Consider the following 27487-nt stretch of genomic DNA (forward strand, 5'->3'; position numbering starts at 1 on the left):
GCATGGTGTATTTTCTTGTTACCTGTAAAGGTAGTAAGGTTGTCTTATCTGTTGCAGGATGGCAAAAAGCTCCTAGTATTTTTTTAAAATGACTCAAAGTTGCCATGAATATGTAGTAAGTTTGCCATCACACTGATTGTTTTGCTGCAGTAATTGAGATAATACTTTGGAAATACCTTGTTGAGAAAAATACAGTAATGATACTGCAAAAATATTCCTTATGAGTGAAGGTGAAGACTGATTCTGTATTCCATTTTGTTCATGAAATACATAGTTCGTGGTTCTACTATATTGTCATAAGCATCCAACTATTATCAAGTGCCCTGAGGCACAACAGGAGCTTTGCTGAAATGGATCAAGCTTAGTTTAGTGGGCAGTCAGAACAGGCAAGGTATCCAAGGGAACCCTGCCTCAGAGCCATTTTATGTGTTACCCAGGATAGGTACAAAACATTTCTGTGAGAGTTCCTTGAAGTTATTGGGAGAGAGTCCCTTGAAAGAAATACTCCACAGAAGAGAACCGCTTCCAAAAATCGAGTGAGTAGATGCTAAATCAAAGGAATCACAGCTATTTGGCCATCAGAGCCATTTTAAGTCAAAAGAGTGGGTCGTATGCCTTTCACTTTCTGCCCCTGCCAGAGCTTTCCCTCTTTCCGCAGATCTGAAACTGCTAAAATCTGTTGTTTTTCTTTCTCTGTAACATCTCCTTAATTCCTTCCTTCCTTGCTGAACACACTACCAGAACCCTTATTCACGCTCCCATCTCATCTTTCTTTTTGTTTTCTTTTTAGCCATAGTCTTACTTTATGAAAAGCCCCCAGTCTCTTGTCCTGTATGTTTCTTATTAGATTGTAAGCTCTGTTGAGCAGGGACTGACTTTCTGTATGTTTGTCCAGCGCTGCGTATGTTGTGTAGTGCTATAGAAGTGTTTAATTGTAGTAGAAGGCTACCTATCAAATATTTCAGCTATTAAATATTTCAATGTCACTGTGTTCTGTGCCACTCCTTCAGATTCCTGCACTTACAGAGAATATATTGAAAGTCTTTTTTGTAGTTTGGCAATTATCTGACTTCCCAACTGGGGACCAGATCCCTGTGTTGATAGTTAAAAGTGCTTTGTATTCTGCAGCTGATTTCTCTCTCTCTCCTTCATTCATTCACACACTGACATGAATTATAGTATGTGGGTCTGTAGAGTTGTCTTTTTTTTCTTTTTTTTTTTAATTTAAAAAAAAAATAAATTCTGGCACTCATTACGTTTTTTTTTTTTAGTTGGCACATTATCTAAAGCTGGTAATTAAGTTCCTAGAAACAGAGAAAATGATGGCAGAAAGGACCATAAGGCTCAGTCAGTCTGCCCAGTTTCATTCCTGGTGCATAGCCATAGGCCCAGCTGATCACCGACTATCCTTTCAGTTATTTCCATCCAGGACTTTCTTGAATTTAGTTACAATCAGCTTCCTTGGAAGATTATTCCATGCATCCTCCATCCTTTCGTGAAGAAATATTTTCTGATTTTGCTGCTGAGTCTACCTCCTTGGAGCCTCATATCGTGACCTCTTGTTCTAATCTAAAGCATTCTTCCTCTGAAAACGGTTTTAAGATATCTATCATATCCCCTCCTTCTTGCCTGTCCTCTGGATAGATATGTTTAGATTATTCAGTCTCTTTTCATACGACTTTGGTGTAGATCCTGCACCAATTTGGTAGCCCTTCTTTGGATTCCCTCCAGCCTTTCTATGGGATAAATGTAATAGGCTCAGCGAGGCTTATCATTTGATTCTTTTTTTTATTACAGTTTTTAGTGCTAACCTTATTCAGGCATGCACTACGAAAACTGTGGTCTGTTTAGTGTGGAGGCTTGCAAATCGTATGTAAAAGAGGGAATTGGCTATTACAGGGCAATGTAGAAAGCTCTGTTAACAAGGAGACACTTTAGTACTTGATTTTTAATGTGGGAAACATTTTTATTTCCTGTGTCAGGGCCGGAGTAAAAGTTAAGTCAGGTTTCTGGTGGCCATTTTAGTCCATTGTGGTACTCTGTGTGGGTGCGTCTCTGAGCTTTTCTATGGCAAGCATGGATTATAATACTTTTTTTTTTTTTTGTAATACTTTGGTACATTTTGTGGGGTGGCAGAAGCATCAGAGGGAAGAGTGAGAAAGAAGACAATTTATTGCCGAAGCAGAAAGGAGGATCCAAGAGGCGCAGGCTATCCTGGCTCATGCTGTTTGCAGAAGGGCACGTAGGCAGTGGATATTTCCTCTGAGGACAACAGTGCTGGGGTTACCAGAGACAGTGGTGTGGACATTTAGATTTGAGTTCCAGGGCAATTCTTTATGAAGAAGTCAGAAATGGTATTGATCCTCTAACTGATCATGGACTTGCCATTGATCAAGCTTCTCGGTATCTTGCAATTTCTTGCCACTGGCTCTTTCCAGAAAACAGTGGCTGTAGTGGCTAGTATGGACCAGTCAGCATTTTCAAGGCATTTCAGCCAGGTACTGAGGGCCATGATGAAACAGGTCAGGGAGTTCATAAAGCATCCACAGAGTGGCGGGAGATGAAGCGTGCTTTCTTTGATTATAGCTGCTCTGCTGAATGTAATGGTTATGATCGAATGCACCTATGTCACTCTCACACCTGGGTACATGCAAGAGAAATGGCAAACCCTAAGAGGAACATATATACACTCTGAATATACAGATTCTTCAGGCATCTGTACTGGGACGTTCTTTTCAATATGTTTATAAATGATGTGGAAAGGAATAAGATGAGTGAGGTAATCAGATTATTCAGATTAGTTAAATCACAAGCGGATTGTGATAAACTGCAGGAGGACCTTGTGAGACTGGAAAATTGGGCATCCAAATGACAGATGAAATTTAATGTGGATAAGTGCAACGTGCTATAGTTACACGATGTTAGGTTCCATATTAGAAACTACCACCCAGGAAAGAGATCTTGGCATCATAGTGGATAATTCATTGAAATTGTTGGCTCAATGTGCTGTGGCAGAAAAAAGCAAACAGAATGTTGGGAATTATTAGAAAGGGAATGGTGAATAAAACGGAAAATGTCATAATGCCTCTGTATCGTTCCACGGTGAGACCGCACCTTGAATACTGTGCACAGTTCTGGTCGCCGCATCTAAAAAAAAAAGGTATAGTTGCGATGGATAAGGTACAAAGAAGGGAGACCAAAATGATAAAGAGGATGGAACAGCTTCCCTATGAGGAAAAACTAAAGAGATTAGGACTGTTCAGCTTGGAGAAGAGAAGGATGAGGGGGGATATGATAGAGGTGTTTAAAATCATGAGAGGTCTAGAACTGTGAATATCAAAGTTAACTGGTAACTTCTCTGGTTAACTTAATTCTTTCCCAAAATGCCCTCAGAATGTTCCTACTTTATCTGGCTAAAATGTAACTGGAGAAGGGGCTATATATTTGATAGTCAGTTTGTGAGTTATCCGGCTAAATGCTGTTGAATATGGACCTCGTAATTTCATGAATAAGGAACACCCTTGGTAGATCTGTTTGTGACTTCTCTGAACAGAAAAGTTCCCAGCTTTTATATCAGAATGGGGTTGGGAACAGAATAGCCTTTAATGCTTTTTCCCCTGTAAATTTACTAAAAGGAGGAAACAGCTGGGACTGGACAATCATTAGTCATAAAAATGTCCTCAATAAGTTTATTTTTCAAAACAAATGGGGCGTGTGATATTTAGCGCTACTCAGCCAGATAAGTAGCAACTTATCACCGACGTGATATCTCTGATGAGCGGCGGTATATAAAAACCAATAAATAAATAAATAAATAAATCTGGCAAATTGGCAGTTGCTGAATATCTATCTATGTTCAGTGGCTGGCACTTAGGCAGATAAATACTTATCCAGCTAAGTAGATAGCAGGATATCTTGAGGTGGGCAATGTATGGATTACATTATCTGGTTATCTTAACCAATATTTGGACATCCAGTTAAGTTAACCAGATAAATTAGATCTGCCATAGAGCAGGTCTAATTTAGACAGTTAAGTAGCAATTTGTACACGGATATTCAGCACCATAGCCATGCTGCTGAATATCCCATTTAAATTAGTCTGATAAATCTTATCCAGCTTATTTACTGTAAATAAATGTTTAGCTTTGAACATAGGGCCCATATTTATTTTGTGACATGTAATCTTTGTGACTTAATATTATTTTCTTGTTAATTTTTATGTTACAAAAAATTGTGGTACAATCAATTCTCAAAAATCTCATTTACAGTAAAGCTTTAAAGGCAGTAGGATTTTTGAGAATTGATTGTTCCACAATTTTTTGTAACAACATAAAAATTAACAAGAAAATAATACTAGGGACTTGCGGATGTGCTGTTGAAAGTTCTGTTTACTGTGGGAGGTCAGACCTGTGAATTATTGGAGTCTGGGCCTGAAAGGTCAGGGATTTGAGTCCTAGTGCTGGGCTTGCTGACTGCATTCACAGATGATGGATGGTATACATTTTAACCTTCATTTCTCCAGTCACAAGAACCCTGACATTTAGTTCAAAGTGAGCTCCATTTTGGATGGATTTCAATATTTTTTATTTAGTGCAATTGAGATAAAGAAAATAAGCAGCTAACAGATTACAGCAGAACCTCTACTGCGAGGTGTTTTGTTCCACAGTTCAGAATGATCTGAATCCTGTACTAATTGCTGTCGATACCATGCTTTTTTGTTTTTTGCTTTTATGCACTCGGGCCTTTTATCTGTTCATAACACTTTTGTTTTTTTATACTCCCTGGAGGTAATATTCTGTAAGCTGGCAAGCAGACAAGATACACGTCCCACTGAATATCCCTGGTTAAAGTTATCTGGCCAACTGTAGCAGGATAGTCTTTTGAATATCGCTGATTAGGTGTAAAGTTATCTGGCTATGACTAGCTGGATAACGTTAGCCTTAACCAGCTAAATTCAAAAGACTATAGCCAGTTAAGGGGCAATGTGAAGCTTAAAAAAAATTTAGAAAAAGTTCATGAACCTATTGGCACTAATGGATTCCCTCCTGCCTCCCATTTGAGATCCAAATCCCAAGTTTGCAGTCCCTCAGACTCCTTCATCTAATATTTTGAAAAAGCCTCCCACTCCTGGGTCTGTCGAAAATAGAACAAAAATGTGTAATTTTCAGACACCCCCCCCCCCCCCCCCCCGCCTCATCCCAGCCCTTCCTTTCTTGCTTCTGAATCTCCTTCAATCTTCAGCCCGGATTGTGGTAGTGGCCTGACTGCGGCCTGGCGTCACTAAGCTCCTACGCTGGATACGTAGGCTTCCGGTGGGGCTCCATAGAGTCTCCTAAACGGGCCTGGTTTTCAAGAGAAAATATGAAATTAACTCTGTTCTTATTTTAATTAATCATTAGTGCAAATTCATTGTAAATACCCGGAAAACCAAATGTACTTTTGCCTTTAGTATCCAGAGTTTGCCATCCTCGCACTACATTAATAGGGTAATAAAATATTCACCATTTGCCTAAAGGTTAGGATGAAAGGAATATTTTCTTTGGAGAGAGAGTTTGATTGGTGTTTATACATACATTTTGAAAGATCAAACTATGAATTGGTTAGACAGTTTTTGTGTGCCAGAATAATTGAAATACTGTAATGAAAAAGTATACCTTCATGCTTCATAAAATAAAATGTAATTTGACACTGAAAGCTGTTTTACTATTACAGGAGCCCCAGTAAGGGCATGGGGCAAATAACAGAGCTGCCATCTTGGAGCCTTAGACGTTGGGTAGGGAGGGAGTGGCACAAAGGCGAGGCTGGGTAGGTTAAAGCAGGGTTCAGTTGGTAGGGACATGAGGGATGGAGAGAAGCTAAGCCAGGTTTGAATTGGTAGGCTGGAATGGAATCGGAGCAGTAAGAGCTGACTAATCCTCCTGGTTTAGCGGCAGGGATCCAGAGGGGGAGAGGGGTAGTGCCATTGTGCTAGGATCATGCACATAGACACAACAGAATCTACTGCTTAGGAAGTTGCGTTTATACAACATTGTTTGATAAAGTAAAAAGCTGAAATGTTTTCATTAGTATGAGGAGTTCCAGTTTATATCCACCTTACATCATTTAGGGCCTAAATCAGACACAGGATGGGGGAAAAAGGTTTTAATGAATTGGCCCTGGAGTTAGATTAGTTGCTGTAGATGACCAGGTGAAAAGAAGGCCTAGCCAGTCAGCGCGTGAGCCGCATAACTGGACAGCTGGCTAAGAAGGGAAGAAAAGGGGACAGAGGGGGTGGGGGCAAGAGCCAAGAAGCGAAAGGTATGGTGATGCCCCAGTGAAGCAGTGTCTGATGGATGGAAGTAAACCACCAGCTAACCCCAAGCAAGCAGGAACATTCTAAATTGGTCCTAGCTTAATCCTCTTCTCTAAGTATTCTCGCATGTTTTTCGAGGCAGATTGCCCATTTTTAGAAAATGAAGGGTACTTGAAAAATAGAGGTCAGTATCAAGTTATCTATACGTTAAGCCTTTTTGTGGAAAGGTTAAATTGTATCCCACCACCTCCAGCTATACCAAAGAAGAAAATCTGTCCTAAGAATAGATACGAGATAAATATAGGTAATATGTTATCTATGGATATTTTTGATGCTGCTGTCTGGTAATGTAACAAATATTGTCAGTGCTTCTCTCTTATGGAGAGAAGCTGAGGAACCAGTTTGTATTTTAAGCTAAGATTTTGTCTTCTGTGTGTATATGCCTGCAATATGGTCAGGATAGCTGTGTTTAAATGAGCAAGATTCAGAGACTAAAATTTAGCAAAGCAGGCATTTTTGTGGCAGTTGAACTACAAAATTATAGGTATTTCAAAGCAAGACCCGAATGCTGGTGGGTTTATCTGATCGTTCCTGGACCTGGTTCCAAAAGAACTAAAATCTGAAGCCTATAACCAGCAGCTTATTAGCTCCAGGATTTATGCCTCCTCGGCATCTTCAGGCTTTTGGTTTTGGCTACTGTCATCTCACCTCCCTTGAGCAATCTCAGTAGGGCAAAACATCATTGGGGATCAGCCCATAACTGTTTTATTTAGAATCGAGAAGCATTGTTTTCTGCCAGTGATGATTCTGCCTTTTTTTATTACTTTTTCAGACGCTACCAGGACTTTCTCTCTCTCCATTGCTGGTGTTTTATTCAGGCAGCAAGAGCTCAGTAACACGAGAGTCCAGTGTTTTCACAGGTTTGTTCTCTGGGTGGGAGGCTGATCGTGATTTATTGAATTTATCAAAATCCTCGAGGGAGATCATATGGGCCTTGAGTCCCATGCCCAAACTCTTTTAACTACATTGCAATGCCTCTGGAAATGCAGCTCCAGAAATCAGGAGGTTATGCTGCTCTCTTATGTGGCATTGCTGAAGGGTGAACGAGCAGCCAGGAGAGGCCAAGAAGAATAGAAAATGTGAGACATTTTCGTTAAATTTCTCAAAAAGTGGTTTTAGGCAGTGCTGGGAGCAGCTTTTTCTGCACCCGGGGCAGACATTCAGAATTAGGCCCCCTCTCCTTTCCTCATGCGCTTGACTTACCCATTGGCACAGTGCTTTCTTTGCTGATTAAGGCACAGCTGTTCCTCTGGTGGTGGTGGCTCTAGGAAAGCACTCCCCATCCCTCCCTGTCTCCTACCCAGCATCCCTTTCTTTTCCCTATCTCTTTCTCTTCTCCACCTCTTGCCCTGCATCCCCAGTCCACTGTGCCTGCATCTTCTCTCTCTCCCAACTCCTTTCCCTGCAATCCTCTCCCCTCCCATTCTCCATGCCCTGCATCCTCTCTCTCTCCCCCCCCCCCCATCCTTGCCCTCCAACCCACCCCTCTCTCTCCTAACCATTTGTCCTGCATCTCGCTTTATCTCCCACCCACTCCCTGCTCTGACTGCTGGATATCCTTACCTGAATGCCATGACTCCATAGAAGGATGTGATTAGGCGGCCATAACTAAAGCTGAAGATGAAGCTAAATCTTCATGTATTCCCTGAGAACTGTGGTGAGCAATGGAAGACTCAGGACAGTGGAGTATATTATGGAGTGGAGGATAACGTGGCGGTATTCCAAGGCAGAGTTAAATTATTCAGTTATACAGCTGTGCTGTAGAGCAGTCCTAAAGGTAGCTGGATAAACTTATCCAAGTTGTCTTGCCAACAATCAACTCTTCAATCAGTTGCCAAGCCACCTTGGAAGCAGACTGCTTATCTGTGGCTCAGAGCTCCTATTTTGTTTCTCTTTTAAGTTGCTAAAAGGAGCAAGCACACATGGAAACACTATACCCAGAGAGGCAGACAGAGAGAAGCAGGCAGATACTCTACACCCAGAAAGACATAGACAGACACAGACACCCATTCCGCTCACAGAGGAACACAGCCAGACACACCACACTCAGACACGAGACAGGTAGATAGATCACACCATACACACAGATGCAGACTCAGAGAAAAACACACCATAGACAAATGGTGAAGGGTGCAACGTTTTTCAAAAAACTTAGGTGCCAGCCAAAATGTTTAGAAGCTGGTAAAAACTCTGGCCCACCCTGCCCAACTTTTTGCTTTTTTTGCTGTCTTCACAAATTGTTCCTATTTTTCTCTTTATTTTTGTAATTTTTCTTAGTTTGCTCATTTTTTATTTTTTCATATTTTATTTGCTTATTTGACTTTTTTTTTTTTACACGTTTTGCCTTTATTCTCTCTCCCTCTCATTCATCCATCTTCAGCCTCTCTACTCATTTTCCCTCCTTATCTCACCACTTCCCCCTGAGTAGGGACCAGGTAGCAGCAGGATTTCTTCCTGAGTTGGAGCTTGAGAGTGGCATCTTTTCTTGGGTTGTGGAATACATCAGCAGCTCCTCCCATATATGGGCTTGCCACAGAGGAAGTGGCTTCTTTCCCAGATTCGCTGAAAGAGATGCATGGCTTAGCTGTCTCTATACTCCCTTCCTCTTGAACTTGCTGTGCCTTTGTAGTACCAAGACTAGATAGCACAGCCATTTTTTTCGTTCTCAATCAGCCAGTTGGTGTGCCCCTTTCAGGATCATTTACTCCTCCCCCCCCCCCGGGGGTCTGCTCCCTACCCCCATTTGCTGCACATCCCTGCTCTAGTGTGCAGCAGCATTACACCTGGAAGATGGAGTCCCTAAGGAAGGCACCACTGGTTGAAAGCCCTAAGCCTTGGCATAAGGCTGGACAGTAGAGCCACTCCTTATCTAGGAGTGTAAAGCATTGTCAAGGCAGAAATCATCTCTCTCTTGATCCTGCAAGCATAGGAAGGTTTACCGGAGAACCAATTCCAGACTCAACTTAGGTCAAACGTTGGCCATGCCATGGAAGCCTATGGCCTTGGATGAGGTGCCAAAATGATGCAAAGGTCCCTCTTTGGGACTGCATTTCAATGACTTCCGTTTAGTAGTTCAGTCAATTATCCTCACAAAGTTAGACTACTGCAATTCTCTACTGCTAGGTCTCCCAGCGACAACTACCAAACCCCTTCAGATGGTCCAGAATGTCGCGGCAAGGTTACTCACCAACTCTAATAAAAGAGCCCATATCACACCCATCCTTCATTTCCTTCACTGGCTTCCCATAAAATCTAGGATTACCTTCAAAGCGTTGATGATGATCCACAAGGACATTCACGGCATCGCCCATCTCAATCTAAGCTCTCAACTCCGTCTGCATACATCAGACAGACCAATCAGAAATGCATATAAAGGTTCATTATATGTCCCACCGGTCAAAACCTCACTAAGAAAGCGTGCAATCTCGACAGCTGGACCCACCCTTTGGAACTCTCTGCCACCGGATCTTCGTCAAAAACCTTGTCATCAAACATTTAAGAAACACCTCAAAACATGGCTTTTCAGACTAGCCTTCCCGGATTCCCAAGACCATTTTGACACAGGTCAAAGGACATAACAGAATATAATTGTCCTTCAGGGTACCCTTTACGCTCCATTTGATTTGTTCACTTGTTCTCACATTTACACTTGTTCTCATATTTATACTTGTTCACTTGTTCTCATATTTATTCTCATATTTATACTAGACCCTATGTTTTAATGTAACGCCTTAGCTGCCACTGTTATGTTGTTCTATTTACTCTATTAGAAGCTTTGTTTTAATGTAATGCCTTAACCGCGATTGTTCTGTTAGATTGTAAACCGATATGATTTGTCAATTGTACAAGAATGTCGGTATATAAGAATTCTAAATAAAATAAATAAATCCTTCCTCAGAACTAAAGAAATATTCAGCATCTTTGATGAAGGTCCTTTCATGGCATGGGAGAGTCCAAAGGCGCTGAGTTATTTGTTTTTTTTTATTTGGACCTGGGGCTGACCAGGATGCCATCCATGTCCTTGGTGCAGCATGCCAAAATGCTGTCAGTCATATTGGAGTGAGTGCTTAGCTCAGAAGCAGCTGCCATGGTGCAGAGTTCCTGCATGGCTGTACAGATAACCCTTAGTACTGATGAATCAATCTGGGTCTCTGAAGAGGATAATGCTCCTCCAACTCCAGCACAGAGGGGCCTTCAGCCCATGGGGGCCCAGATGTCAAAGTTAGTGAAGAATGCCTCCTTAAACTCTGGATTCAAAGGAGGGAAATTAAAACCTCTTCTGTCCAAGATAGAAGAAATTTTCCCACAGAGTGAGGTCACCCAATGCCCATTTCCAGGTGACTTGCCTTTGCTAAATCCAGAACATGTTGCCGGACATCTACAACCACACGAGTGGTCCCTTTATCAAGGGATCACAGGCAACTTGCTCAATCATGGGGAAAGCCAGTCATTAAACTATTCACCACAGCAGGCAACAGGTTGAAAAGTCCTGCTCCATGCATTTGATCCTGTCATTTTTTTGCTAGACCAAAGCATTGATTTACTGTATGAGTACCAACAAATTCTTCTAATTGCCATGGCCATCCAGAAATTCCTTCGGGACAGGGTGAGGATAATTCAACAGCTTGGCCACAAGAAGTGTGTATCCATATCTAGTCCATTTGCCATTTCATTCTCCATTATCATAGAGAACATCTCCATCTCTTATCCTAGAGGAGAACTCTGCCATCATTGGCCCTCACAGCATTGATGTTGAATATTCAATAGTCTCCTCCTTAAATCTTCCCAAAGAAGTGGAGGATATTCTGATTTCCACCAGGAAATCTTCAGTCAGAAGATACTATGTTTTCAAATTGAAGAGGTTCTTGTCTTGGTATAGGATCAAAAAACTACATCCCTTCTCCTGTGGCTTGAATGAAGTACTTCAGTATCTGTTCTGCTCTTTATCCTCAGGCCTTAATGCTTTTTCAGTCCAAGTTCATTTCAGTGTCAGTGTGGCACAATAACAGGTGGAAGGTACTCCATTCTCTCGCCACCCCTTGGTATCAAAATTCTTGAAAGGACTGTGACAGTCCAAACCTCTGCTCTGTAAACCTCAATGCCTTGGGACCTTCATGTAATCCCAGCTCAATTTATAAAACCACCTTTCACCTCTCTCAATTTGGAGGACTTGAAGTTTTTCACTTGGAAATTGCCAAAGTGACTGCCACTAGAAACATAGAGTAAATGAACTACAGGCTCTTATTTTATATTCACCTTACCTTCACTTTTTTGTAGAACCACCCTATGTTTCTTCCAAAAGTGGTGTCTACATTTCACATTAATCAAGCTATTGTGTTTATTTATATTCTTTCCAAGACTATATGCTCACGAAGGAGAATGGGCTCTTCACTCTTTGGGCTGTAAGAGTGCCCTAGCATATTATCTAGAGAGGACTCAATCTCACTGTCGAGCTTCTCAACTGTTTGTGTCCTTTGATCTCAATAGCCTGAGAATGGCAACTGCCAAAGAAACTCTCAGTAAAATCTTTATTGAGCTCCAAGAGCTGGGTCTGTGTCTGCCTCGTTAGATGGCCACCCACGAGTAATGGCTAATTCATACATGTTGACTATAGAGAGCCCTGTTTACATGTAAGCAGACTTGCTGTAGACTGAAGCACTGAAAGTCGGCACACTTTCTTGGACCTCACAATTCTCATTTATAATCTTTTATCTCTCGATGCTGAGAAGCAAGGGAGCTTCTCAACTGTCGGGATCAGCTGGGCTTGAACTTGCAGTCCTGGAGACTTGGAACCAGTGCTCTTGATCATCAGGGCACCACACTTCTGGATGCAGGGGACAGAGGATCAGTAACACAATCTATAGATGAAAGAGGAAAGGAAAAATTCCCATTGGTCTAACAAGGGAGCCGCGCCTGATTGCTTAGAGTTTTTAAAGCCCTTGCTGACACAACTCAAAGAATCCCTGTTGTTAGAGGAAGGAAATAAAGCACTGAGTACAGGCTGGTGTAATGGTATTAGGTGTTCTAGGTGAAGCTTCAGCCTCCCCCCCTCCCCCCCCACACACACATAATTAACTTTCAGAACCTTAGGCTGTTCCCTGAGATTTTGATAATTAAACTCAACAATCATGATTACCCCTCCCAGAATGATAGTGTAAAATATAATTGGACATTAGACTTATAAAGGCCAATATTCCGTCAACTGGTAGGTGGACCAGTTTTTTGGCTAAAGTTAGCTGGATAACTTATCCCGTATTTTCAGCAGGATAAATATCCTGCTGATTATACTTGCCTAAAGTTATCCGGCTAGATTTAGCAGGATAACTTAAAAAAAAAAAAAAAGTAATGTAACAGCTGTGTTTGAAATTAACTGGTTAGTTGTTTTAGTTTCCAGCCTTGTGTGGCTGGATAACTTGCTACTTAACCAGATATTGTCTAAAAGATATCCGGCTAAGTAGCGCTATGAAAATAAATAAATAAAACAGTCCGTGGCCTAATTTCCTCCCTCCTCCCCACCAAATCTCATAGATGGTCCTGTTGGGCTGTGCGCCCACTCCCCCTCCATTGCCTCCAAATATTAAAATTTCTCCGGGATCATCTCATAGCAATAAATAATGATGGCAGTTCTGTAATAGCGATCTTAAAGCTAACGTCTGTAGAAAGTAAACAGACTTTTTAGCCTGGGTTTTCCAAACAGATTTCTACGTTGAGTCTGCTTTGAAAATTAGCATGTAAGTGCAGAACGCACACATTTAGACCTGCTTGTTAGGTGTAAATGTGTGTGAGTAAATTTGATATGCAGACTTTTGAAAATAAAGTATACATGTAAATGCTATTACCTGCCCCAACGCTGCCCCCCCTCCCGGAATGCCTCTTCACTGTGCACGGAAAGTACTTGTAGAATCTATTTTGTGCATACGTTGACACACACACAACCTTGGGGCAATTTTCTAAAAACCCATTTATGAGCAGAAAACGGCGTTTTATGCGTGAAAGTGCTTTTGAAAATGAGGCCCAATAGAAATGTTTCAGAAGCCTTGCCGGTATCCGAATGTATCATCTGTGATCTTTTTGGGGTAGACTGAAAATAAAGTCAAGGAATATATACACTTTATAAATGAAACAAAATACATAACACTGGCTAAAGGTAATCTCTGAAGTGACTGGTTGGGCTGAACTAGGATATTTCTCCTTATCATTCACCTTGCAAAAAACATCAGATTCTGGTGTCAGCACAGAAGCAGTGACACAAACTCCCTTCATTGGCAGACATTTTTGTGAAGTAACATAAAACCCTGCAAAAAAGACACTCAGAACTTATATAGCAAACCTGCCATAACCATACCGGCTTTGTTTTGATGTGACACTGCTGCTTTTTGGCGTTCCACCAGAAGCTGCTGTTCTAGGAAATCACCTAGTTTGCCTAATGGTTAAGCCGGCCCTGCTGAGCCAGGGCAGCAGTTACAACCCTAAAAAGAAGACAAGGGGGCAGTCTGCACGGAGACTGGGTAGACTGAATGGGCCGCCCTGGTCTTTATCTGCTGGCGTCATTTGTTATGTCACTGTTTTTTTAATGATCCTTTTCAAAGCATTTCCAGGCTATGATTACAAAAATATCTAAACTTCTATAAAAAGAAAAATGATTTGCCAGTGGTATTGTTAATTTTCTAACATTGACTTACTATGTGAAGAAAGTACTGTAATGCCAAGATTGCGTCACTTCCTTGTATCGGAACAATGTTCCTAGTTCAACCTGTTCAGCCTCATCTTGTGAGTTGCCTACACATTTGATTACCTTTTGGCACTAGATGTCAGTGTTAACATACCTGAGCCTTGTCCTCAGGTGAGGCTATACATTGAAATCATGTCAGCAATTGTTTGCTCTGTGCTCAGGCCTTTTCCTCCACTTGCTCAAATACTCTGGTGTTTACTGTATTTTTTTACTTGGCATTTTAAACTCTTTTATAAATGAGACCTAACACAGTCATAGCTAAACTGATTTATTTTTTCATGCTGAATCTTGTGAAATACATTTCTTTCTAGTATTATATTATGTTGTACATTAGGGGAAAATATTGTAATGCAAGCTGAATAGGATGTGAACATTTGACATTTTGATGTGATTTATATTCTGCCTTTTTGATACTTCAGTACCTGAATGTAATCTGCTTTGTAATGTAGTCCTGTTCTATTATAGAATTCTATAGTGTAGACATGTTCTTACACAGTGTTTTTATTTTTGTTAAATAGTTGTCTTGCAATTAAGAGGTTTGTCTGCTAAAGAAGGTAAAAAATGTGCTTTAGATTCAAAACCCCCCCCCCCCCACACACACATTTATTAAAAGGTGTTAAACCCCTAGTAAATCCTGTGTTCATTCCAATAATATGTATTGACACAGCCAGAAAAATATATACTTTACTGACCATTCCCTTCCCCCCCCCCTCTCAAGCTGTGACTTTTAAAGGGGCAGCTAGTTCAAGTGACATTACTATCCCCCAACTCTGACGACAAAATCCCATCTCCTGAAGCAGATCTTCCTAGACTCCTATCTTTCTCACTGGAGCTTCTTGTTGCGTCTGTCGGTCTCAGACAGCTTCGACCTCTGTGCCTCACCTTTTTTTCCTTCTTTCTTCTCAAGCCTTGGGAAGATGGCTGCTGCCGCGTCTTCATGCCACTCTTTCCGGTGTCCCCGGATCGGCAATGGCGATGGTGTTCGCCATGATTTTCCTGAGGGCCTCCTAGGGTGCGCATGCCATACATGTCTTTATCCATGTCATGGCGGGAACCTCGGGTGCGTCCCCTCCAAGTGACATCATCACATCCTGGTATTTAGCCTGCCCTTCGTTTGCTAACAAACTGAGTTAGCAAGGATTGGATTGCCTCCGGTCTAAGCTGCTCTGCTGCTTCCCAGCTGCCGCAGGAAGCTCTCTCTGCCCTTCGGGGTATTTCTTCACTAACCTGGGTAACCGCTCCTCAGGGGCCCTTCTGCTCTATTTCAGGTACCTATCTGGGATACCGGGTACTCGCTCCTCGAGGGCCTGCTCTCCCTATCTGGTGCCTGCCACTGAATAACTTCTGCCTGCCAAGACCTTCAACTATACAGCTGTCTGCTTCAGTGAGTACTAACCCTTTCAGTCTGTCTCAGGTTCAGCGCTCTGTTTCTACATCCAGGACAAGTCCCTGCTATGCCGCGCTGCCTATCACCTACTCGAGTGTGAGACTGGTCTCCTCTGCTGAGGACCCCTGGACTACTGCTGGGTTACCTTCACTGCTGCCCGCTCCCCGGGCAGTACCATCGAGCTGTACAATAAATACAACTTCTCTGTATCTGCATGCATAGAGTCTAGCCTAGTACTGCAGTTCCTCACGGGGCTCCTCCCCGTGGGATTGGCCATTACCGCAGTACCCAAGAATCCACTCCAACACCTCGTAACCATAACACCTCTGTGTACCGAATTTGGGCCGGAAAGATCCACAGTCGCTTCTACCCCACCAGTACTGAAATAAAAAAATGGCAGCAGCTGACCCAAGACTCCCTTTTCCATCTCATGTGCAAGACAAAGTGGATCCTCAGGTCAATCAGAGCCATTTTGAATTGCAGCATTGGCTTGGCAGGAGCAACTTAAGAATTGCCCCTATCCAATTCAGTACCTGAGGCTCCAGTATTTGAGGGATGGATGGGGGAATACATTTTGGGAGGGGGAAGGGTCATGGGTGGGATTTTGGGGGTATTGGGTGGGGAGTTAAGCAATGTGGAAGGGTTAATCTGTTTTGAGAACATTTTGGGCTAGCTATCCTTTTAGAAAGCAGGAGCATCAGCAAATGCATTAGCCTGCCAGTGCCTTGAGAGGAAAGTTAACGTTCTGAGGTTTATTGCATATTAAGAAGTTTATCATGGTCTGCTTTTAGCCTTTGTAGTGTTAATGAGTTGCTTCTTATACCTTTGCATGCTCATTATTTCTCTTTTTTAGCCAAATTTTTCAGCTTTATTGGTAATGCTCACTAACGTTTTTATGTGCAGTAATGCTGGTTAATAAATTGACCCCCTACCCAATGGCCTTGGGTACTGCAGGCACGAATTAGCTTTCACATGAGGGTGACGTTCTTTGACAGCTCTGACAATGAATCCAGCATTCACAGCTCAGTAAAAGTTAATTTTGACTAAGCATGCATGGGAGTTCCTGTGCAATCATGCTACCTCTTGATCCTCTTAGCTACTGCATGGATGTGTCTGAGTCTGTCTCTTCAGTTTTTTTAAATTTAGCCTTGTTTCTGCCTCATTGCATCTTTGTTATTTGCTGCTGTCTCTGCAACACCTCAACAGAACTTCTCAGTTCTACAAAATAAGAAAAGGAGCATGGAAAAGCCCAACAGAAAGAAGACTGCAGTTAGCAGTTTTAAGGCCTGCATTTGTGGGCACTCTTATGTCCATCACAAGTATGCATTCTATCTGCTATCGCTGTCTCTGCCCAGATGAGGCTTGCCCCCCTCCCCCCAATTGATGTAGCTGTGGGCAGATATCACTGAGGGTACAGCAGTACTACACTTGGAATTTGGAGACCCTAAGAAAGTGACCATGGGCAGGAGGCTGAGGTGCGAGACATTGTTGGATTCTCAGTGTAAGAAATCTAGGTGGGATCCTTCCCCCCTCTCATTTGCGCAAGCATGGAATGTTCTCTTCTTTGTGGCACAGGATTTCAAATCCATCATAGATCAAGTGTGGAGTGTATCATAGATGCCTATAGCGCCAGTGGAAACGGTAAGAACAGTGCCTAAACAATGTAAGGGGTCCGCTCTAGGGCCATCTTTCTTGGTGCCAAAGAAAAAGTCAGCGCTGTTGGCACAGGAATCTGCTGGAACAGAACCTTCATCAACACTGAGGCCAATGGGACATAGCCTCATTGGCACAGGTGCCATCGTCCTTCATGGCATGTAAGACTCCCATAGTATCATGCCATCTGTCTTATCTAGAGCCAATGCTAACAAAGCTCCATCAATGTCATCAGCATTGAGCAAGCATTCTAATGTGCAATCAAACCTCTTGCCGTGTGCTTTTGATTTCATCAAGCAGAGCACTTTTTGGTACACAAGCTGCTGGGAAGAGCAGGGCTATTGTGCAGAAGAGGGTATTACCAGGGCTGGCGATAAAATACTGTGCAGTTCAGAGGGAGCTATAGACACAACCGGTGTGAAGCGTCTCCAAGCTGGCTGCTTCTGTAGCAGTAATAGCACTGTGGTAACAAGTTCCTCCTCTTCTGTTCTACTGGTAACCCTTAGTGAGGATAGGCTCATCTGGGTTTCTGAAGAGGATGTCTTTTCTCCAACTCCAGCACACAGGGTCCCTCAGCCAATGGGAGCCCACCTGTCAGAGATGGTGAAGAATTTCTTTGCCCTAAAGACCAGAGAGGGAGGTTGAACATCTCCTGTCCAAAATGGAGGAATGTTTAACACATGGTGGGGTTGCACAAAGTTCCATAAAGATGCTTGCCTCTCCTTAGGGGCTTCTGAGATTGGAAGTAAGTCCCCACCCTGAAGTGGCAGATTTATCTTCTCCAGATGGAGTCCCTTCATGAATTGGAAGTGGAGTTAGTCCATTCTGAGATCCTACCAGCTGTTTCCCCCCCTCAAATCAATGGATGTCACTCATTGATCACCCTCATCATCAGGGTCATGGCTTAGCATACTCCTATGGTCAGGGGAGGAGAGAGATTCTGAGGGGATTCCTTCAGATCCCTTAATGGAGTTGCCTCAATTTACGTCTCCTGCAGTGGATCTATGCTGCTCATGGTTTTTTAATAAGCTGATAAAGGCGCTGTCCATAATTGTCAAGAAGGAATAAGACACAAAAACTGAGATCTTCACAATTCTTCAGTTTCTTCAACCCCTAGGGATTTCTGTTTCCATTCTGTTATGTAAACTCCTCAAGGACCTGCAGATGAAGATGTGGCAAACTTTGACATCATGCCTTCCAGTGGCCCGAGCTTGACGAAAGGTATAGGATCTGGATCTCCCCAGGCTTTGGGGTAATGCAACTGCCACACCACTTCATGGAGGTGTGTCAATATTGTCAGACCCAGGAGAGGTGGACTTCCGTTGAGCAGTGGAAGACATGGAAAAATGTGAGAAGCATTTGATCCACTACTCCATACAAAACATTTGACACCATGGCCAGGACTTTGGTTGCTTTCATGGTAGCTTGAAGGCTCATGTGGTTGTAAGCAAGTGGCCTTTGTGAATGTGTGCATTATCGTCTAGTAGGTGTATCTTGTACAAGGATAACTTGTTTAGCAACAAAGTACAGGAGACTGTGGCTATAATTAAGGAGCATCAATTCACCATACAGTCATTGTCAGTGGTGCCGGAGTACCAGATGGCTCTAGACTGTCACCAGTATTTTCCTACAAACATCCGTTCTTCCAAAGATATTCCTTCTGCTCTTTTCAAAATCATCAAGCTCCTCTCACTTGTCAGCAACAGCAGTTTCCTACTATAGGTTGGCAGAGGTAAAAGTATCAGCCAAAGGCCCAACAGCAGTCGTAGCCTAAGCCTAGGACCAGTTTTTGATGTCCTGCCTCTGTCTCATTCTGTGAGGGGAAGGTTCCAGTCTTTCCTTCTGAATGGAGTTGGGCTACCAAGGATTGGTCAATCCTGAAAGATATGGAGTATGGCTTTTCTTTACATGTCTCTCACCCTCCTCCTCCTTAATGGATTTCAACCTTCAGCTCAGATTCCTCTCAATCTGCCCAGCTGCAGCTGGAATTTAGTTGTTGCTTCAACAAAAGGCAGTCTAGCTTGGGAGATATGATAGAGGCGTTTAAATACCTTAAAAGTTTTCATGCACAGGAGGTGGGACTCTTTCAGCAGAAAGGAGGCTCTTGAACAAGGGGATGTGTGATGATGAAAGGAGGAAGACTCAGGAGTAATCTTAGAAAATATTTCTTTACAGAGAGGGTAGTGGATGCATGGAACAGCCTCCCCATGGAGGCGGTGGAGACCAGGATTGTATCTGAATTGAAGAAAGCATGGTCTAAGCACACACGATCTCTGAGAGGGTGTAAAGTTGATTCGTTGGTGTGGATGGGAAGACTAGATAGGCCGTATGTTTATATGTTTATTCCTTTGCAGGAGTGTGGTCAGGTGTTCTATTCCCGGTATTTTCTAACTCCCAAGAAGTTAGGGGGATTGAGACCTATACTAGACTTGCAAAGTTTGAGCAAGCTGTTGGTTTGGGAGAGGTTCAAGATGAATTCCCTTCAGATAAATCTTCCTTTCATTCAGCCAGGGGATTGGATGTTTGTTCTGGATCTGAAAGATGCTTCTGAGCAGGTTTCTATTCCTTTCATCTCGCCATTGGAAGTTCCTCAGGTTTGTGATGGAGGAGGTGCACTACCAGTACAAGATGCTTCTTTTTGGCCTTTCGGCAGCCCTGAGTGTGTCCACAAAATGCTTTGCGGTAGTGGCTAATCAGCTTCCTTGACAAGAAGTCTGCATCTTCCCATACATGGACAATTGGTTGGTGATGAGTCCTTCTCCGTCAGGAGCTCTGGAGTCCCTCAAGACAATCATACAGTTTTTCCAGTCCTTGGGTTTCCTGGTCAACTTTGCCAAGTCCAGCTTGGTTCCATCTCAGAGAATTCAGGTCGTAAGAGTCTGGATAGATTCGCTTAAGAAAAAGGTGTTTCTCCCCATCGAAAAAGCTGAATTTCTGATATCTTACTAAAGACTTTTCTGCAACAGGGCCAATCAAAAGCAAGAATTTTGCTTTCTTTCCTTCCTTTTTCTCTCTCTCTCTCTTTTTTATTTTTTTTTTTGGTGGTTTGTGTTTATATATTGTCCTATATGTTTTGGGTTTCCCATCAGTGTCTTTTTATTGTTAGTGTTCTTTTAGGTTTTGTGTAACTCATTATGCCCAAGTGTCCTATTTAGAGGACAGCCTCTTAAAAAAATTTAGGACATAATGGATTAATGACATATATTTGAGTGGCATTGTATTTAGATTTATAAGATATTTCTGATATTGTAAAAAACCCACCTTATTTCTTATGTATGCATGTTTTAAAATATAAGTAATAAATGATATAACAAAAAAGACATTTAAGTATAACCTTGATTTTTTTTTTTTTTGATTTTTTTTTATAATGTTTGGGTTTGCTTTACTACTTTTTAAGCCCTTTGTCCATTTTATTCATATGATGTAATCCATCTTGTTTAACTCAGAATTATAAATTTAGAGTATAAATCTTTGACATTAAATTAAACTCATTAAAACTCAACAGAAAGTATTCCAGTGTGTTATTGCACTTAATATTGTGGGTTACCAAGTGCACCCAAATTATGTGTAACCAATGATTTTTCTCATGGGAATAGAATGAGAAAACATGTTCAATAAGTCAGGCCCAGATTTTCTTTCTTTTAACAATGTAGTGGCTCCCAACTGGTCTTTGAGGTCTGGTTTTTCAGTATGTCCCCAGTAAATATACATAGGAGACCTACTCACAAACATTGAGGAGCTTCTCAGACTGTCCTGGTAACTTCACAGTCAGTTGGGTTTTCAGGATATTCACAATGAATATGCATGAGAAATGTGCATGCATTGAAGAGTCTGTGTTTATTTATCTCATGCTTATTCATTGTAAATATCCTGAAAACCCAACTGGCTGTGGAGTCCCTAGGACAGGTTTGGGAAGCCCTGACATATTGTGTATGCAGATATTGATATACATATTCATTGTGAATAGTATGAAAGCCATACATGTTGGATGGTCTTTAGGAGTATTCTAAGAACCATCAATTTAGATTAGAAAAATCAAATAAGAGCAAATTCTTATTTTGACAGTTTAATACAATTTGTACCATAGATTCAGTAATATGTTTGATTTCTCTTTTAGTCTGTTTGAAATGTGTAACTGTTTCCAGAGAATATTGGTGCTATAAAACATGGATTGTAACCCAGAAATCTTGGCATTCGTTCCTGTCTCTGTACTTGGAACGCTATAAAGAGATCTTGCTCCTTAATTGCTAGAGAGCATTATGGGGCAGTCCATGATAATTAGAATGTTACCTATGACTCATGGGGTTGTCTAAGTTGCCTTAATTGCTGAACGATACACAGTGGCATCATTGTTTCCTAATAGGATTTGTGCTATGTCTTGCACAACTTCTTTGGAATATCTTGTATTTTATTTAACAATGTTAGGAGAGTTGTGTGTAGCCTCTGCCCTGATTCCATGCTTCCCAGTTTCTTCCCGCACTGAAAAGGAAAATCACTTTTTCAAGGCCCTTAGGGTTTTGTATCTTCTCTGAGGTGCTTCAAAGCACCATTCTAGCCAAAGTAGAAACCACAGTGAACACAAAACTTTTATTGTTCAAAAATTAAAGTTCATTACTGGTCTCTGATGGCAGGAGACATAAATCCACAGCAACACACCAAGATTTAGTGCCTCAAACAGTCAGGAAATAAAGTCCAGTAGCAAACAAAAATAAACTCATTCATTATCGTCCCCCAGACCAGTCCAGGCAAGAGAGGGAAGGTTCCTTCCACCAGCAGAAGGAGGCAGAGAGTGGGAGTTACTCCTGACTTCATCTCCTCTATGTAGCCTGCTGCAGCAAGGGATTACCCAGTAGTTCTCCGCCTCAGCAGATGGAAGCAATGGTGCAGCAAGTCTGGAGAGATCCATAGGGCAGCAGTGGACACTAATGGGGTTAGCACCAAGTCTGGGAAGCACAGACAACAGTCTGGTCTTTTTCCCAGTAGGAACAGAATGCCTCTCAGGCCCAATATACGTTTGCATGTTTGTGAGCCATAGGAGCATGTTCTTCCATCGGCTCTCGAAGGATCATAAATTAAAAATAAATAAATAAATAAAAGAGGAGGTTGTGGCATGCATTGCGGGCTAGTGCTCAACAGACATTTCAGTCCTCCTGCCCTTTCTGCCTTCCCCCGCAAAGTAGCCAGGTATTTATTTATTATTTTATTTAACAGTTTTTCTATACCGACATTAAAATACACATCATATCGGTTTACATTGTAACAGCAGGTAGAAAATACATTGAACGGGGGCGGGGAGTGGACAACCAGCAAACAAGAGTTAGATGGGCTCCAACCGAGAGCCCGAAGGCTTAACTGAGAGAGGGAAAGGGGGCAAAGCGGAGGAGAAATATTTACAAATGCTAGGGAGGGGGGATTGAGGGAAATGAATTATTTACATGGCTGTGGGGAGGAAGGTGTTTGAAGCTGAGGGGGAGATGATGTTTGTAGCAGATTTAGTCCGGGAAGGCTTGGTGGAAGAGCCAGGTTTGTAGCATTTTTCTGAATTTAGTTGGGCATGACTCCGATCGGAGGTTTGAGGGCAGTGCATTCCATTGGGTTGTATGTGCATTCCATTGGGTTGTATATTGGTGTGAAGGTGGAAATGCAGCCAATGTGCGGCACAGAGGCAGTGCAGCGTTGCCGGTCCTTTTGCTGGACCTGCGACTGCAGTGAGGCCCCCGGGGGAAAGCAGTACACCATGTTGAGAGACTGAGGCTGCAAGAGGCCTGGGAATAGTGCCAGAGCATAGAGGGGGAAACCCCCGCAGTGTTTCTTGGGCTGCCAAAAGCTAAAGTGGCAGCAGCAAGATTAAAGCACCCCTGAGCAGATTCAAGCTTTTCTTCTGTGTACTTTCAGGCCAGTCAGGGACCTAAGTCTTCGGACAAACTGGAGGAAGGAGGTTTCTCCACAGAATTTATAATACTGATGCATAAGGCTTATTGTCAAATGAAAAAACAATGCAGGGGACGCCCCAGGAGAAAGGAAAGCAGACCCAAAGAGGCAAGTATGTTCCTCCAAAAGACTTGGGGAGGGGCGTATCCCCAGTCAGATCAGTAGCATTGTTCAATATAAGGAGCGATGGCCTGGGTTCTGGAAAAGAGGGACCTGGACTCCACAGAGGACAGGGAAGAAGAGGAATTAGCCTGTTCGGAGAAGAGACAGCACTAAGGCTCTTTAGAAAAGAGGAGTTCACAGCATTGATTATGATGGTCTTTCAATCCCTTCAGTTGGTAGGAGAAAGGGGAGAACACGAAACGGGACCTGATTTTGACATGTATTAAGAAGCCAGCAAGAGCATTTCCCTTGCATCCAGCTATACTGGATATGATTACAGCAGAATAGGAGATGCCGGATACATCCATAGGGAATAGAAGGGCTATGGAATCTTTGTACCTGCTATAATAGAAGAGATGCAGTCTGTTTCAGTTACTAAGGGTAGATGTGCCCATAGAAGGGGGTTCAGCATTAAAAGACCCCAGGACAGGAAAGTGAAGACCTTATTAAAGAAGTAATTTGAGCTGGCAAGCTTGTTATTACAGGTAGCTATCTGGGGGGGGGGAGGGGCGGGCCTGGCCTATGTGGCCAGTGCAATGATCTGCTGGATCCTGCAGACTCAGCCAGAATTGGAGACCGAATGCCCTTGGGTTAGGACCACAGAAATAGCACAGTTGAAATCTGGAGCGGCTTATGTAGCAGAGTGTTTCCCAAACTTTTCATACCCAAGGTAAACCTACATCAACAAAAATGCTGTGTGGTACACCAGCTTCCATAGGGTAGGCAGTGCAGACATGGAACAGACTTGTATTGTCAAAAGAAGAGCTAAGGAAGCATTGAAAGTCCCATCAGTATTTTCCAAATTTTAAAGCAAAGGGAGAGAAATGAGAAGACACACACAGACTCATCACAATAGACCAGCTCCCTCTATACTGTGTATATGATTAAGAGAAGGGAGAAGTTAGTATAATGTTGGCAGCTAGCTCTGTTACCTTGGCTGTCACATGTGAGAGCTCCTTCACTGCTGTTGTTCCCAACACTCAAAGTGAGTCACATCCAGTGCTCAGTCCATGCTCTCCCCATCTCGCTCAGCCTGCGGATAAAGCAGAGGCTGGAGGGATTCAAAGATGAGGAAGTGCTGTATGTGCCACACAAAGTGGATCCCAGCTATCTGTGCTATGCATGTCACCCATTGATTACCACACTCTAGGGCTCATACTGTAGCTAGAAAGAATAGACATGCATGATTATTCATGTTCTCAAAAAGGAGTTTATACAAGTTTAAAAGCCAATACTGGTGTTTCTTTCCTTCAAGGTGCTGAGAGCAGAGCCCAGTAGCTGCCCTGGATCTGAGCATCAGTCAGTGGTGACTTGTCTGTGGCACACCTGGCAAAGTCTAAAGGCACGTCAGTGTACCATAGCACCCTGATAAAGAAACATTGACGTAGTGAATGTATCTTTTGGCTTGATCAAGACAAGCGGCTACTGCCATGATGGCCAGGCACCTGCTATGGCTGAGAAATTGGTTAGAAGAATGTGCTTCCAGAGCAAAGTTAAGTAAACTACCCTTTAAGGGATGCCTATTGTTAAGGAACGGAGAGTCGAAGCGCCAGAGATTCATTGAAGATAGATTCAGAGGAATCATTAGAAGAGCCTTTCCCCAGAGCAGGTTTAGGGAGATGAGATAATATAGGCACGGAAGAGGGTTTAACCCCCAGAAACAGAGACCGCTTGCGAAGATGCAGCCATTTTGGGGCAGCAGAAGAGGTGGTCATGAAGGAAGCATGAGGGGTCCTACTAGATCCAGGCGCACGCCATGACAGTTTAGCGATCCTCTTCCTCTACCACCACCAATAGAGGGGTGGGGTGGGGGGTGTTTAAAGCTGCTGTAAAGGATGTGGACAAATCACTCATGACCAGTGGGTGTTATACATTGTTCAAAAGGGCTATGCACTCAAAAGGGCCACTCCGATCCAAGAAGTCTTTGTTGTCTCCCCTGCAAATCCCTTGACAAGAAAGGAGCCATCAAAGAAACGATAAACTGCTTAGTGCAGCTGTGAGCAATAAAGCCAATTCCCCTAATAGAAGGAAGGGACTTTTCTGGCAGTGCTGAATTTAAAACCACATCAACATATCGACTTTCAGTTGAAAACTTTGAAGTCAATTATGTTGGTGGTGAGGCAATGAGAATTTCTAACATCCTTACATCTAGGAGAAGCATGTTTACATATTCCCATCAGGGAGCAGCAGCAGAAGTTCCTTAGGTTCACTGTGCTGGGAGAGCACCAAGGACCTGCATTAAGGTAATCATAGTAGTAGCGGAATTCCTTCACAGAGAGGGAATTGCCATTCACTCCTATTTGGATGCTTGGCTAATCAGGGCCAAGTCATTTCAGGAAGGACTTTGACATGAAGAGTGGTACAGAAGTTGGGAGATCTAAGCTGGGTGATAAACTGGGCAAAAGGCCACCTTCATCCCACATGGTCCCTAATCAATTTCAGAGCAAGGCTTGATACAAGGATGGGGAAAGCTTACATAACCAAGGATGTGAGCTTGACAGGCTTGGGGGGGGGGGGGGGTGCATGGAGCAGGCTGTACAGCCAAGGATCAGTGGTTGATAAACAAACTGGAAACCAGTTTGTTTTCAGGCTGGCCTTAATCTTTTTGAGACCTTGGGTGGAAGGAAAAAGTCAGAGTGTGCTCGGATAATGACACAGCAGTGACCTATTTGAACAGGCAAGGAGGCATCAAGAGCAGATATGTGGCAAAAGAAACAGAGCTCTTAATGAGATGGGCAGAAGCACATCTCAAGAGTATCTCGGCAGTACTAATAGCTGGAAGAGACAACATGCAGGCAGACCGACCCTAGATCCAGGAGAATGGTAACTGGCTGAGGAGGCATTTAATAAAATCACAAGCAGATGGGGACACCCCCAGTGGGATTTGATGTTGACTGGGAAAATGCAAAGGCAAAGAACTTTTTACAGTTGCAGGAGGGCGTTAGGGTCCAAGTAAGTGGCTGCACTAGTGCAACAGTGGCTATGAGACTGTCTACTGTACATATTCCTACCCTGGCCCATGGTAGGATGGGTCCTAAGGAGGATTGCGGCTCATCCAGCATGGGTGATAATAGTATCCACAGATTGGGCAAGGAGAGCATGGTACGCAGATCTGTTCAGGCTCCACCAAGGGCAACCACTCAGGTTCACTCACATAACAGGGATTGCTACACCAGGAACCAGAGGTAATGGAAGAGCCCACACCATTCTCAATTATAGCCTGGTTGTTGAAAATGTGCAAACAAGGATACTTGGGTGGGTGATATTATCTTCCTGGCCTTGGGCATATTTGCTATCAATGTCCTCACCTATGTAAGAGCTTGGAGGAAGTTTTGAAGCCTAGTGCCAAGGAATGGTTTTATTGCCCTTTAAGGTTCCATTGTGTCAAATTCTGGATTTCGTGCAAGAGGGACTGAAGGAAGGACCTAGCCCTCAACTCACTGAACGTGCAGGCAGTGGCCTTAACCTGCTATAGGGAAAGGATTGGAGGCTATTTATTATCCTTTCACTCAAATGTGGCACATTTTCTCAGAGGAGTTACACACAAGTATCCTCCAAGGAGACCAGTGGTTCTGACTTGGGACTTAAATTTTAGTTCTTAAAGCAATAAAAGCAACCCCATTCAAACCATTGAAAAGGGCAAGACTCAAAGATCTCACCATGTAGACAACATTCAGCTAGAAGAATTTTGGAACTAAATAAACTATAAACATTGTACTGCAGGGAGCCCTACCTGGTACCCATGAAGAACAAGGTAACAATCCAGCCAGTGCCTTCCTTGGTACCAAAAATAGTATCAGACTTCCACCTGAATCGGGCAGTTTGCCTTGAGTCGTCAGGGTGGCGGAAGGTGAGAGAAGTAGGAAGGGACTATAGTTGGATGTCTAGAGAGCATTGCTGAGGGACCTGAAGGTCACAAATTATTTCAGAAGTTTAACAGGCTATTTGTGCTATTTTGAAGCCCCTGCAAAGGGGAGGATGCATCCAGTGTGTCAGTAGCTCTCTGGATTAAGGTAGCGATAGCCTCAAATTTCATATCAAAGGGGAAACTATTGCCAGAAGGCTTAAAAGCACATTCCAAATGTCGCATACAGCATCCTGGGCAGAATACAAATGGGTAGGAAGGTGACTTGGTCCTCGCTGCATCCATTTACTAAACATTACGATTTAAACTTACTGTCTATGGAGGGGACGGTACCTGGAGCACGCATTCTTAAAGTGGCTTATGCATCTTCCCACCCAGCATAGATACTGCTTTGGTACATCCCTC

The 27487-nt window shown here is 42.9% G+C and overlaps 1 protein-coding gene across 4 annotated transcripts in view; it reads left to right on the plus strand.

Moving 5' to 3' along the window:
* Positions 1-27487, plus strand: part of TRDMT1 (tRNA aspartic acid methyltransferase 1) — a 94274-nt gene that overhangs the window by 8635 nt on the left and 58152 nt on the right. For 2 of the 4 annotated variants that reach the window (XM_029588761.1, XM_029588763.1), the window contains exon 2: positions 7125-7212. The exons of the other annotated variants lie outside the window; for them this stretch is intronic. The gene's annotated coding sequence lies outside the window, so the exon portion shown is untranslated. The remainder of the gene's footprint in view (positions 1-7124; positions 7213-27487) is intronic. 4 annotated transcript variants of the gene reach the window in all.

Source organism: Rhinatrema bivittatum, chromosome 2 (genome assembly GCF_901001135.1).
Source record: "Rhinatrema bivittatum chromosome 2, aRhiBiv1.1, whole genome shotgun sequence".
Taxonomy (NCBI): domain Eukaryota; kingdom Metazoa; phylum Chordata; class Amphibia; order Gymnophiona; family Rhinatrematidae; genus Rhinatrema; species Rhinatrema bivittatum.